This window comes from Ptiloglossa arizonensis, chromosome 9 (assembly GCF_051014685.1).
Source record: "Ptiloglossa arizonensis isolate GNS036 chromosome 9, iyPtiAriz1_principal, whole genome shotgun sequence".
In the NCBI taxonomy this organism is placed as follows: Eukaryota; Metazoa; Arthropoda; class Insecta; order Hymenoptera; family Colletidae; genus Ptiloglossa; species Ptiloglossa arizonensis.
The window spans coordinates 20,529,827-20,544,481 of NC_135056.1; the positions used below are offsets into that span (position 1 = coordinate 20,529,827).

The 14,655-nt window shown below is 57.4% G+C and overlaps 1 protein-coding gene across 9 annotated transcripts in view; it reads right to left on the reverse strand.

Moving 5' to 3' along the window:
- The window catches only part of Prosap (SH3 and multiple ankyrin repeat domains prosap), a 127,693-nt gene that overhangs the window by 66,977 nt on the left and 46,061 nt on the right, over positions 1–14,655 (reverse strand). For all 9 annotated transcript variants that reach the window (XM_076320552.1, XM_076320557.1, XM_076320555.1 and 6 more), the window contains exon 2: positions 11,956–12,017. The gene's annotated coding sequence lies outside the window, so the exon portion shown is untranslated. The remainder of the gene's footprint in view (positions 1–11,955; positions 12,018–14,655) is intronic.

Here is a 14,655-nt window from a genome sequence, read left to right on the forward strand (position 1 = left end):
AATAATGCTCGATCCCGGCCGGCATGGCGGCGCGCCGACCGATGGTTGATGACCCTCCTGGACCCCAGAGGAGATATCCACCCCGAAGGGTTCGGGCCTTTTCTTCCACCTTCGTGATACCGAGTTGTTAGTCACGGCGTTTCCGGGTTGCAGAACGAGATTCTTTCTACCGATCGCGACGTGTCACGCCACGGTCTCGCGTCTCCGTCTCCCCCTCGGGTTTCCACTCGGTTCTCGTTGCGCGACTCCCCTCCTCTCTTTCTCGTTCTTCTCTATTCCGGGCCGTAGTCCTCCGTTCGGAACGAGCGGCGAGCCGAGAGCCGAGCCACGGCTCGGGACCGGCACCGATGCACGACACCGGGACGACCGCGCGTTCCCAACCAACTTTTCAGCCGACGCCCCGGCCTCGCGTCGAAATTCCTACTTCGAGACGCGGAAACCGACGAAAGAGGGTGCGAGGGAGACCGAGTTGGACCACCCTCGCGCTCGAAGCTTCGTTTCACGTTTTCGAATCGACGCGAGGAGGACGGTCGCGTTCGACGATAAATCGTTCGATTCTTTTTCCGTTCGGAAGCAAACGGAACGTTCGAGGTAGTTGCGATCTCGGCTTAGATTCAAAGACCGTGCCAAAAGGAGTTCTCGAATCCGACGCGGTTTGGTACTCCCGCGGGAGACTCGAAAGCCTCCAATATCCGGCGAGGCTGCCGGACTCTCGAGAATCCGGGCAGCTCGAAAGCGCGCATCGCGAACGACGTTCCGAAGGATTTCCATCGTAATTGCGGCAAATCGTCGCCAAAAACGACAAATCGTACGGCTGGAGCCTCCTCGCTCGAAGAAGCTTTCGCGACGTATCTGGGTCGGGTCTCGTTCACGTTCGAAAAGAAATTCATCGCTCGGTGGACGACGAATGGAAACGGTTTCGGGAATCGATCTCGCGGCGAATTTTCGGGAATGTTTCGCCCCGACGCCTACCTCGGTGATACATTTCCGCGGCGATCGAGACCGATCGTTCTCCCTCCCGTATCTGGTCTCGCTCGAGGTGCATCGAACGTTCGATACGTTTCCGTTTCCTCCTCCGTTTCTATTTTCATTTTCTAGCGAGGCGCTCGATAACCGACGTCGTGACCGTAGGAACACCTAATCTCGCCGGAACCTCGGGGTCTCGAGTATTAAGATCGAGCGTTGCCCGCGAGAAGATAAGTGGGCCTTTGTTCCCCTCGGAGAAACACCGAGCCGCCGAGTTTCTGGCGTTGGCGCGGAGTCGCGCGAAACGCGACCCGTAAAAACTACGCTCCCACGGTTCCACGGACGATTCCCGTGTCCGCGATTTACGCTAATAAGTCGTTCGGTTCTCTACCCGGTCCGTTGTCGAAAAATCGGCCCGTGAACGAGCTCCTCGTAGGCGGAAAAGTCCTCTCGGTGACTCCCTCGATCGACTCGCGCGAGGGTACCGAGGCCGCGTGCCACGAATTTAATTACCGACGGGATTCGGGAGCAACATCCGGCCGCTCGACGAACAATTTTCAACTCGAGCCTCCTCGGTCGCGGCTTGTCCCATTGTTCGCGAATAATGGCACCGTTGTACACGCGTGTCGTGCCGATTATGTCACGTACCGCCACGCGTGGAACGCATACGAACAAAACCGAGACCCCGTGCGTCGTCTCGATGCGGCGTTCTCATCGCCGCGGAGCGGACCGCCGCGGCGAAACGTGAGAAAGAGGAAGTCGTCGATCCCTCGTGCTTCGACGGAACGAGCGAACCTTTAACGCGCCCTGAAAACAGACGAGCCACCGATTCCGTTACCGAGATGCAAGTGTCATCGTGCGCCTCGTACGAGGGAAAGAATCGCCACCGGTATACGCCGATACGGACATCGTACGGATTACGAGCCGTTTATTAACGTCTCGAGTCGTCGTCGTCGCGCGCGTTACAGCTAACGACGGAGATACGTCCACGTTGGAGGAAATTCGCGCGAAACCGCACGCTCGGACGGTCGCGCGCACAGTGTTCCGCGTATTACGAGTACACGGTGACCGAGGCGTCGGTAAACTCGTTCGTGAGGTACGCGTCTATCGTGGAACGCGGTTGTTTGCCCGCGTTACGTATTCCGAGCGTTTGCGGTTTTCGTCGGCCCGTGTTCTTACGCTCGATACGGAACGAGCCATCCGGCTGCGAGCCGCGTCCTCGCGGAAAAGCATTCCGACGTTTCCACGGCGTACCGGACAGCACGCTCCGATCCTTTGACGAAGGTAGCCGCGACGCCGCGTTCAAACGTCGGGACGCTGTCTCGAAACGACGCAGTCTCGAAACGACGCTGCTCGAGCCACCGTAAGTGTTTATCCACGAACATCACCGAACGAGACGCGTTACGGGTAAACGTCCTTTGATAACGTTGCGCGGGAAATAAAAGCTTCGAGAGGAAAACGACCAGCCGTGAACCAGGGAGCGCAAAGTTTCCAACGCTCGAAAGTTCCAGGGCGGTCGAGACGCGGAAGACCTTTCGCACCTTTGGTCGACCGTGGGTGTTTCTCGAAACATTTTCTCGCGATGAGCGTTCCCCCTTCGCGAAACGGACGCGCGTACGCTTCGAAAAACCAACGAGTGGAACGAGCCCTATGAAATCGGATCGAATTGTTACTTCGCTCGGGAGAGAAATCTCGGAATCGATTCGCGCGAGCGCCGATCGAGTCGAATTCGTTCGTTGGAGGACTCGAATCGAAAGGAAACGCGAGCGAGCGACGGTCCGTGGCCTGGCCGCATCTTGAATGAAAATCCCGAGAAACCAGGAAGCGTCTAGTACGCGGTGGCCGATCACTCCCACGGTGTTCCCCCGTTATCCAAGCGACTCGTTCCTAGCCCCGTACGATCGCTCGGAAATTACACATATTCCGTGCGAACTTCCATCCGTCCCTATAGCCTAGCGTCCTCCGCCTTTTCACCTTTTGCCCTCGTCGCGAACATTTCGATACCGTTCGAGAGATTCCTCCCGAAACGAGTATCCCTCTCGGTTCCACTCTCGATTTAATCTTTGTACGAGACTCGAGAACCTCGCTCGTTTTTCACGGGAACTTTGACACGACCCGGAGAAGAGCACGCGCGACACTCGATTAACGTATTGTTCCGCTCGGTTTTCTTCGCAGAACTCGCGTTATTTCCGACTCCTTTCGATCCTTGACCGTAACACGGTTTTTTCTCTCAGTCGGTGGTTTCGTTGCGCGGAATCGTTCCGAATAATCGAACGAGTCTCGTTCACGCAAATATTTTCCACGCGATCCCTTTCTATTCGCGGTGGCCGCTCGCGAACGCACTCGCCTTCGCGTTTTCCTACGGCAACCGACCTAATGGGAATCTCGCGCGTCTCGAAGGGAAGTGTGAGAACCCGTCGGATCGAAAGGTTTCGACACGGTCGAGCGGCTAATTAGAATTTCCAAGAGCGGAGAGGTCCGCGATTTATCCACGGGAAAAAGAGTTCGGCATCGACGGTGCGCCGGCTCGTCGTCGCGAACGATTCGTTAGCTCCGCTTCTTAATTACCTCGGCTCGTTACCAGCCGACGTTTTTCGCGAGGAAAATTTCGAGCTTCCCCGAGCTCGTTTATCCGTACGTAGGACCGAGCGTCGAACTTCTCCTCGAGCTCGCGGATGCGATCTTTTCCCTCGTAGAGGAATCGTTCGAAGGGATCGTCCACTTTCGATCCTCCGCGATGAAAGATTCTTTTCCCGGGAACTTTTTCTACGGACCTTCCGATCGAGAATCGTCACACACGATCGAAATTCACGCGTGCGCGTGGTTCGAATCCTCCTCGAGAAGGAAACCGTTTTCCGTAGGAGCGATCGCAGCGCGGTGGTTTCGCGCGCGAACGACGTTCCCGAGGTTTACGCGGTGCGTCCAGGTGCGGAGCAGTCTGTAGGTCAGTTACGCTGTTACTGTTACCGTCCAGGCTATTACCGGTTATCGCGCGCCGCGGCAACGGTACGCGCAACTTCGCGATGGAATTCTCCTTTGAGCGCGAACCCGACCGCCCCGATCGGGCCAACGCGCCGCAACCGCGATAGTTTCGAACTCCTCGAACCGCCAACGAGCGCTAACTATCCGGGAAGTTTGTCTCGGTCCGTTGGTCGATCGGCGACCGAAATCGACCGAAATCGACCGACATCGCCGCGATCCGCGGTCGAGCGCCGACGATCCTCGACCTTTGATCTCGTCTATCGTGGACGACGAACCGAAAACGTTCCTCGCGTTCATCGGAGAATTCGGAATGCTTTCGCACCTCGTCCTCGAATCGAAATGCTCGGAAAAATTCTACCACCCCCCTGCACAGAATCCTCGAGGACGAAACACCGAGAGACTTCGGTCTGCCAAAGTTCCAAAGATGAAACTTTCTCGACGGGCCGAGAATTTGTCGATCGATCGTCGCATACGGTGGTTAATTGAACCCTGTACACGCCGCTACGGCGTCGAACGTGCCCCCCGGGCCGCGCGTGTCCACTTTTTTCTCTCCCCCGTTGGTGGTTCTCGTAACGGTTCCGATACGGGAGAGGATCCCGCGACGCGAGAGATCCCCGTGTCGCGTATACTCGTCGCGCAAGAAATTGATACCGTTCGCGAGCGATAGGTGAAAAAGTTACGGCGGTGGGTGCCGTACGGGCGACGAGTCGTAAATTCGCTCGACGTCGAGAGCACCGGTTCTGTCGCGAGCCGAGTAACCGTTCCGCGTACCGTGCACGGAAACCGGGCGACGAAACGACCGTAAAACGTCTTTCTTTTCAATTTCCTCGGGCTCTCTCTTGCACGAGGATCGGCGCGTCGAGCGTGGATACTCGTCGATCGTCTAAGGTTTTTTCTCGAGAGAGAGAAAAAGAGAAAGAGGGGCGTTTCTCCGGTCCCTAACGCGAAACCCGGACCGATCGTAGGGACCCGGGCCGGCGATAATTCCAGGCATCGAGAAATCATTAGGACGGACGAGCGAGGCGGGACCGGGGGCTCTTTGATCCGCGGCGTTAGAATTAGAGCCCGCACCCGGGCCCGGAGAATCCGAGGAAAAAGGGATCGAGAAAACGCGGACCGAATTACACGAGCCACACCCCGTCGTTCGCGACGCGCGTGCATCGTACGCTTTTTTGTTCGACGCGGAGGTCCTCGATCGATTTCGTCACCGGACGCCGCGCCGCGTCGCGCCGCCTCGTCGAAAGGGACGCAACGCTCGGTTTTTTCCCCGGTCAAAGGGCTCGTAATCTATTTACAGTTTAGACGAGGTCCCCGGCCGCGCGTACGCGAGCGCCCGCGACACGGGGTTCTCGGGGGTCCCGCGCGGGGACGATTATCGGTGATCCGATTTATGCAAATTGATCGAATCGATTGCACGGGAATTAATATCGCGCGGGATCGTCCCTCCACGAGCGCGTCTCCGTTCGGGTTTTTCCGTGGCGGCAATCGATGTTGGCCGTTCCCCGAGTCGATCCCGAACTCTATCGAGGCCGTTCGGAACCTTCGCGCGTACCGCGATAATATTGTCGTTGTTCGGTCCCGTAGTTCGTTCGGTTGGGCGATTTTCACGAGACATCGACCGGGAGGAAATCGGGACCGTATTTGCGCGCCACTCGTAGGGAAACGCGACCTTTCGAGGTCCCTTCCCTCGCGTCGCTCGGATTGCTTCGCGACGAAGTTTTCCGCGACGACGTCGGTTACCGATCGAGCGGGCGATTCCGTTGGAATTTCAGCGGGAGGTTCGAAAATCGTAACGACCATCGATACGCGAGACACGCGTAACTCGTGGCAACGAGTCGTCGTACGATCGAAATTCGATAACCGAGACAATGGCGCGTTCAAGGATTCCAGGGCCGAAGAGGTCTTCCGCGAATTTTTCCATCGGTCGTGAGCGGCGAAAGAGCGCACGGCTCCGCTCGCTCGCGACGCTTTCCGAGTACGCGACCGTATCTAGTTCTGCGTGAGGCCGATGGAACGTGCACGACACCGCGGCTCACGCCCGGAGCCGAACATCGGCATGCAAAGCTGACGGGTCACGACGGTGTGTGGATTTCCTCCCAGCGTTCGAACGGCTGCCGATCGAACTCGTGCACCGACCGCGCGCTGTCACGATCCTCGAGATCCTACCTGCCCTTCCGCGGATTCCTCGCGCCTGCTGGTTAACCTTTTCATCCAACGAGAAGAAAAATTTACCCCCACGGAACACGCAGCCACCGCTGCGTTTACGTTTCGCGACGGTGGTGCGTCCGAGTCGTTCGAGAAACGTACCACGAGTATTTTTCATCGACCTTGGCGTCGATCTCGGATCGAGGGAGTTCTTCGCGGGAAGGTTCCGACGAGGTTTCGAGTGGAACATTTTAGATACAGACGCTGTCTGGAGGTAGAATTGTATTTGTCGGAACGAATGCAACAATGATCCTAAGAGTGCCAGATGTCCATGTCAGTTTTAAGGACTGTCTCCATATTGGCGCGGAAGATTTTGAACCCCTCTTGGGTGTTTTTCTAGCGAGTTCCAAGTCGAGAGTCACAAAGACCGCACCACACAGTCGTTGTTCACATCAAGGCTTATTACTGTATACTTGTTTCTTCGGACTTTGTATTCTCATATGTACAAAAACTGTACTACAGAATACGCGAGATCCCTGCATATGGTAATAAACTATATATTATAATCTGAACTTTACAACACACCTTAGACACGGACGTTGTCTGGAGGTAAAATTGTATTTTTCACCGAGATAATCGGTGGACGTTCAACGGAAAGTTCCTTTCTCGATTACGGAGACAACTCCTAGTCCATCTATCTCGGAAACGTACCCCATGACTCGCGTTCCCCTCCAGTTCCGGTACCAAATATTCCGAATACCAACGCCGCTCTAAAATTCCGAGCTTCCGCGTACGAAGCGCGAGGCTCTAGTCCGGGTAAGAACGAAACGACGATCGAGTCTCGAGGGTCGTTTACTCAGGGTGCGTACCCTTTGGTACGGCTGGAACGGTCCCGGTCGTCGCGGACCCTTTAATTACGGTGGACCGGTTTTCCGTGGCGCGCGCACAGCTACGGTACCCGTGTAACGCTCTCGGCGGTCTCCCGTTCGCGCTCGATGCTCGCACGAGCCTGGCCATCGAGCGTTCCCGGACGCCCGTGGGAAACGAGCGTCGGGACCATCGTAGGAAAAGCATCCCGACGAGCCTGGCGAGACGTCGGCTCGATGGCCGACGTTGCGACGCGGTCGTCGATCGGAAGGAAAAACGAGAGTCGTCCCGGTGAAATAAATCGAAGATGAGTCAGCGCGTATCGTGAGATCGAGCCAGTAGCGAGACGAAGCGTGAAATCTCGATACGGGTTGTCCGTCGATCGTCTGGGAGGAACGTTTACTCGGTAAAAAAAGACACGGACGCGGCTACCGAGAGAACAGAAGTCCTCTCGGAGGAGGACGAGGAGGAAGAACGTCACTTTCGCTCCCGTAACCGTTTTTCGTCGGGTTCGGTGACCCCGGATTCGCGGCCGGTCGTCCGTACGCGCGTCGATTCGCTTTCTCCGTCGTCTCGCGAATTTACAGCGACGACGACGATCGGAGTCCGAAGGAACCTCGGGTCGGGTCGGGTCGGGTCGGGTCGGGTCGCGAGGTGGGTTCGAGGCACGTCGCGTACGCGCGTAATTTTGTCCGTACGCTCGCTTTCACCGTTCGAAGGAGCCGCGATCGCGGAAATTCGCGGTAGGAATCGCCGGTCTCGATCGTATCGATAAATTTCGGAGGGCCAGGGTGCCCCGTCGACGCCGGTTCTCGGTCGGAGGGATGGCCCGCGATCGTAGCGGGGGCCCCGTTGAAGCTCGCCGTTTCCTCGATAAGGAGGTAAATGCGTCTCGGTCGCGAGAAAGTCAAAGAAACACGGTACGCGAATAAACTGGCCGGGGGTATCGTTGGCTCGGCTAGACGGGATTCCGCGAGCAAACGGCCGCGCTGCAATCGGAATCCTTTCACGGTCGAGCGTGCGCGGTCGGAAGGCTGTGCGGGGATTTCTAATGCTCGCCCGTGGTCAGAATTACCGGAGCCGCGTTAATAAACCGCCGGTTAAGCCCGGTATCGCGTGTCGCGAAATTCCAGCCGGCTGAGTCATGCGAGAACGCGGACCGTGTTCGGTGAGAGCTCGATCGGCCGTGGTTCGATTTCTCGGATCTTCGATCCGGAGGTAATTCCAGCGCCGTCAACTCCCACGGCTTCGTTCTCCCCCACCGTCCCTCGCGAACCGTGCAACACCGTACGCTCGATTTCGAGTTCTCGTTCACCGATCGGACGACCGCCTCGCGACTCTTGCTTCTCGGTAACTGAATTCTTTCCTCCGCGTTCGCGGAAAAGCTCCGTTTCGAGCGAACCGAGCGAGCGGGTTTCGCGGGCTCGCGACCGATCCTACCCAGAGAGGAATCGAGAACCGCGACTCGGCTCGATCTCCAGCGACGGAAACTCGAACGCGAGTCCTCCGTTTTCCATGGAAAGCGTTACGCGCGCCGGAAATTCGAGCGCGTTCGCCCGTTTCGCGGATCAACCCCCGGGGGGTTTCGTCGTGGCCGCGACCGTACAAGGGAAAACGATCGTTGTAACGATTATGCGAACGCAGCGGCCGCTCGAATTAGCACGATCGACGCGTGTTCGCGAGCACGTGCCTCGAATGCCGCAATCCCGGTCGAACGCGCGCACCTCGCGACCCGCCGGAAAGAGAAAGAGAAACGATCGAGGCTTCTCGCGAGCGAGCGCTTTCCAACTCGTAGCGACACGCCTAACTTTTCGCGAACACTGTCGACGCGCCCGTTTCAAAAACGCGCGAGGCTTGCGCCAACGGAACGCGACCTCGTTTCGCGAATCACGGACCATCGCGACAACGAATTCGCCTCGTGGACCTAACCCGCGAAACTTTCGGATCTTCGTGGAACCGGAGGAACCGGCTCGATCGATCGAGCGCGAACGATTCGCGACACGGGGTCTCGAGCGTACGTTACCGTTGCGCGTGCAAACGTCCGTAACGGTGGAAAGTTCGAGGAACGAAAAATACGCGCGCAATTAGACGGAAAGGCCGAGACTCGGGGGAGAAATACGGTACGATTCGATCGGAAAAACCTCGGCCTCGATGTGTTTCGCGAAGAGGTCGGAATTCGTAACGCGCGAACGGTGCCAAGATCCCGCGACTCGAATTCGTTCCAAGACCGTGGGCGATATCAACGCGAGAGGAGCAAGGTCGCGATGTCGCGAGCCGAACGCGATCGTTATTGATTCGCAAGAACGATGGCCGCCGCCGATAAGGCACGAACCAACCGACGAAACTGGGCCGTTACCGAGCTACCCTTCGCGCCCTCTCGCGTCCCTCGTCCACTCGGGAGACGAAAATTGAAATCCAAGCGGACCTCTACACCGGACGGAATCGTTGAACCTCTCGCTTCGATGTTCCTTCGTCGCGCGCAAGGACGAACGAGCCGCGCGTAGATCCGTCCGCACGCGATTCCGTCGTTTGTTCGCTCGCGCGTATTCGTATCCGATAGCGAGTACCTTTGCGCGGGGTCTACGATGGAAAACGAGTCGATTCCACCGGGAGGGTTCCCCGTTTTCCCCTCGTTACGGAACCTCCGCGAATTTACCGAGCTGTTCGTTCTCTCGCCGCTCGCCGCTCGCCGCGCACGGCTTTGCCCTCGCGCGGCCCTCCGACTCGCTCGTTCGATCGAATCGAACCGCCTCCTCCTCGGGTACGATTCAATCGCCGACCGACGTCCGATGTATTTCCTGGAAAAATGTGTCACCGGCGCAACGAACTTCCAATCGAATCTCGTTTGCACGCTTTATCGTAGCGATCGACGACCTCGCGACGATGCGCGGTCTTCTCGACCAACGGACGCGCTCTCGACTCGCGATTTGTCTCCGGTGACCCCGTTTCCGCCTCTACGAGCGGAAAAACGTTCGCGGCGTCGCTAGAATTTTCCGCTCGCGGGTACTCTAGCACGGAGGACGCCTGTGGATATTATTTCGCAGGACGCGAGGACGCTCGAGTCTATCGTAACTGTATCGTGCGTGGAACGAGTACGCGGGTAGCACGCGCGGCGCGTCGCGTCGCGTCGCGTCGCGTCCAGCCGTGCTCGAGTTCGCGTTACGATGCGCGCCGCGGCGTCGAGATGCCGGCTATCGGCGAATCTACCGTTCGAGGCAAATGCCGATTTTTCCCCGAGCTTTTAATTAGACGACGGTGCCGTAAGATTAGAGGCTCGACTCCGTTCCACGGCATCTCGAGAACCGGTAACGGTAAATCGAGCGCGGACAACCTCCGGACGAACAAAACGACGCGCCGTAACGCGCCGTAACGCGCCGTAACGCGCCGCGCCGGTGCAACCATTTCGATTACGATCGCGGATATTCTTATCGCCTTTCCCTCCGAACGGAGGAAGCGTTCGAGCGCGATTCGCGACAAATTCGCTCGAGAATCTTACCCGCTTTCGACGCGAAAATTCGTCCGCGGAGTCGCGCGAACGCGCACGGGACGAGCTTTGGAATTTAGGCTGCCGCCTCCGCTCGGTACGCCGCGGGATAAAAACGTCCGCCGCAAAAATTAGCCCGTCGTCTGCTCGAGCCGAGGGAATTCGCGGGTTCGAGAAACCCGAGCGCTCGCTCCGTTCCGCGCGATGCGCGTCCAACGCCAATCTTCCTCGTGAAAAACTCTGCTCGGTCGTGTTTCGTTCGACGAGCGAAATCTCCGCTGTGAGGTGCAACGAGCGCGCCGATCGATCGTTCGTTACGAACCGCGGACAGATTCATCCTCCTTCGTCTCGGTGCGAAGGAACGCTCGCCGCCTACGAGGCAGCGATTAGCTGCTCGCGGAGACGCGGAGAGAGGATTCGGGATGGAGGCAACGACTTCCAACGGACAGGTGCATCGTTTGCCGATCGACGCCTGTCCGTCGTATCGACGCTGCGATCTTCGATCCGCGAACAATCGTTTGGCGAGATCGCCGAATTACGCGTCGGTGATCGAGGTCGGGCGAAATCCGCGGACAAAGCGCGCAGTGGTCGCGCGACGCCACTCGAGCCGACCTTTGGGAACGCGGTCGGATCGCCTTGACCCTAACCTCGGCTCGCCGCGTGCGTTCCACGATCGTCGCGCACTGTTATTATTTTACGTCCTTCGCGTACGTTTTCCCAGCTCGGACGGACAACAACGACACGTCGCGCGTGCATCGACGACAGCAGGTAATCGTAGCCTCGCGTCGAGGAAAGAAAAAATAATAAACTCGAAATTCGAGTGAACCGATATTCCACTCAATCGTAGAACCTAGCTCGCGAGATACACCGTGTACTCGGCCGGCGTAGACGATCCTTTAATTTATTTCGAGCACGGCTATTAGTACGCGCGAATAAAGAAGCGGGGAGAAGCTCGTCTTTCCTCCGTAACGCGGCGGTTCTCTGTGACCCAGTTCCTCCTCGGCGGAAAATTATCGCGACAACATCGCGTCGAGCCGAATAATACAGCGCGGCGAGTTCTCGGCCGGCCGTGGACCTTCCGTAATGTACGGACATCGTACGCGTTCTCTACGAGGAGGAAGAGACGCCAGGGAGGTGACTTCCGGGGTCGTTCGGTCGGAACTCGATGGAAATCCGATTCGAGGGACGAGACGCGATTCGTCTTCGTCCGGGAGAAATCTTTGGCCGACGATCGTAGAAAAATCGGGGACGGAGAACGGAAAGGTCGATGGGAAACGGTTTCGACTTTGGCCGTGCTCGTCGATATTTTCGTCTCGAGATCGGTGAGATCTCCGCGATCGCGAGAACCTCCATCCGTTTTCGAATCGTTTTCCCGTGGTTTAGCGCGAACGAAAATTCGCTCGGGTCTCTTTTCCGCTCTCGAATCGAGTGGAAACCGTTGCCGGTGTTCCGTTCGCCGGCGCGTCATAAATAATTGATAGCGAAGAGAAAGGGGAGGGGAATTTACTCACCATAATCGGAGCGCAATCTCGCCGGCCAGATACGGACGTGGACGGTACGGCGAGCGCAGCATCTGCAACGAAACAACGCATTCTTTCAAACCGCTAATTCACCGTTACAGCTCGCTGACAACGAAACTTCCTGGCCGTTGAATCTCCTCTTGGCAAAAACGCGCTCGATCGGCGACCATCGTCTCCGCTCGAGACGAATTCCGCGCGCCGATTGTTCGCCGTTCGGTCGACGCGAATACAATACGCTTCTCTGCGAATCGGCGCAGAGAGCCACGCTCGAGGCCTCGAGCGTCCGAGGACTTTTGGCGCGGATCGACGGGGAAATTTTACGATAAGCCGGCGCTTATTGCACGATGTCGAAGAAATCTTAAAGGCACGAGGAACGTACGACGCTTCGAAACGTGGACGAGATATCCGCGTACAACAAGAATCGTAAATCGTCTACCGATTGGGATAAATCGATCGTTCGGCGGAACGGCTCTCGAGAAACAGGATCGACGGTTCGTTGGTGAAAACGCGGTAAAAATCGACGTCGTTAACGGGTCGGGAGATCGATCGGGTCGCGAACGCGCGTCGCGTCGCGTCCTCCGGATAAATCATCGGCGTACAATCCGACGAGCGTGTTTTCCAACGTAATCCGTTTACGGATCGTCGGTAAGCCGATTACCTGTTAGCGTTCGTTCGCTCGGTCGGTCGGTCGGTCGGTGTGTCGGTCGTGCGCGCGTCGTAGGATCTCGGCCGCGCGCAAACGACCGGCATCTCCTCGGGAAGCAGACGGAAGCTCGGTCGCGGTCTGCCGACAGTTTACGCGCGCACCTGGCCCCGGCAAAGTGCAAAGTTCAACTCGAAACCTTGTCAAATATAAAGTTACCAGCCCTGCCGCGTTCTCGAGTTACGAGCCGTCCGCCGAGTTTACTCGCGACTTCGAAATCGTGCCACCCCGCCTGGTTCTCGGACCCTCGGGAACCCGCTCGCGAGCTCGTGATTCTTCGATCGATTCCTTCGAGGGGACGAAAAGTCTCGACCCTCCTCGGGTCGTACTCGAATCGACTCGTGTACCTTTACGCGCGCGAAAACCGATCCAAAGGGACCAGCTCGAGTCGGTCGCGGGTCGCAAAAACGTTATCGTCGCGCGTCCGTTCGTTCCCGTTGGATCGTTAACGCTGCACACGTAGCTGTCGCAAGCGTCGCGTCCTCGCCGAATCAGGAGTTTCGAGTCGTTGGCGCAATCGTGGTCCGTGGATCGAGAGTTACGAATTCCTCGACACCTCGAGAACCTTGTGCAAATACGACGACTGCGCAATCAACGATCGACGCGCGAATCGGAGATACCCCGGATCGACCGTCCGAGTTCTTTACGTTGTCGCGTTTTTCGCGCGTAGTTTTATATCTCGACGTACAACGGGGCGAGTCGAGGACGCGGAAGACGGAAGCGATCTTTCTCGTTGAAATTTTCTTCTTCCAACGCGGAACAATTTCCACGGGGAACGAAGATCGCGTTCCAGAGCGCAAAGAAACGAGGCTCGCGTCTTGGCCGCGGGTTAAGAGCACTCGCGTCCCCGAGATCGTCCTTCCGCTCTGGCCGGTTACCATGGGGACATTTTCGCGAGGGAACGGTCCCCGCGTTGCCGAGACACCGGATGGGTTATCTCATCCACGGTGTTATCGGGAACGGTTAGAGCGCGGTTGTACGCGGCAAATTTTCCGCCTCGGGATTCGAGACGCTCGACGAGATTTTTGCCATCGTAATGTTTCCGTTCTTTCTCGACCGAGTTCTCGATACGAGGAAGGTCGTCCCGCGGACAGAATTCGAGCCAGTTCTTGCACTCGATCGCTAAACTTCCTTTCGGCGATATTTATCGGGACGGAACGCGTTCGCGCGCGAAACGGGAGCGATCGAGGCGAGACGATCGACCGAGACGATAAACAATTCCATTTTCTCGGAGGTTTCCGTCGCGTCATCGCGAATAACGAGAAACGGGACTCGGTCGTCGAAGAAACGAGGAGAAGACGGCCAGCCCGAGCACTCGTTAACGAGACAACGTTCATCGCGACTCTCCGGCCGTGAAATTTCCGTACTCGCGTACGATTTTCGATCCCGTTGCCTCTCGCGAACCGAGCCGTACGCGTCCGTCGGCTATCGATCGTAGTCCGAAAACCCAGACAGGATACACCCGGCGCGCGATTTCGATTTCTTTTCAACGCTACGTGGCGTGACGAGACCGGACCACCTCGGTGGATTTTTTTCCAGGAACGAGTCGTAGATCGTGCAGGAAATCGTGCGCGGCGAGCTCGCGTTTTCGAAAACGTTTCCCCTCTGGCTTTTGTCCGTCCCGTTCCCGTCGCGAAAACGAACAACAGGTAGGCATACGAAACGGCAGAAGCTATTCGGCCGAGTCGAACGGGAGCCTTAAACGGTCGGGACCGGGACGGATCCGAAGAAACGGCAGCTTGGCACCGCGAAGCGGACGGATGGCAATTAGGAGGCTGCGTAGACACGGATTACGCGGCCACGACAACGCGCCTTTTCTTTCGTCCACGAACCGAGCAAGATGTCGCCGAGTTTCGTTATCGAGCCGGCATTCCGCGATCCGAGCACCGTGGAAACCACCGCGAACCTAGCCAGACACCTGCCGGATGACCAACCGACGTTCGATTCTTTTTTACTCGATCGGACTTTCGTACCGTGAACCTTCCTAC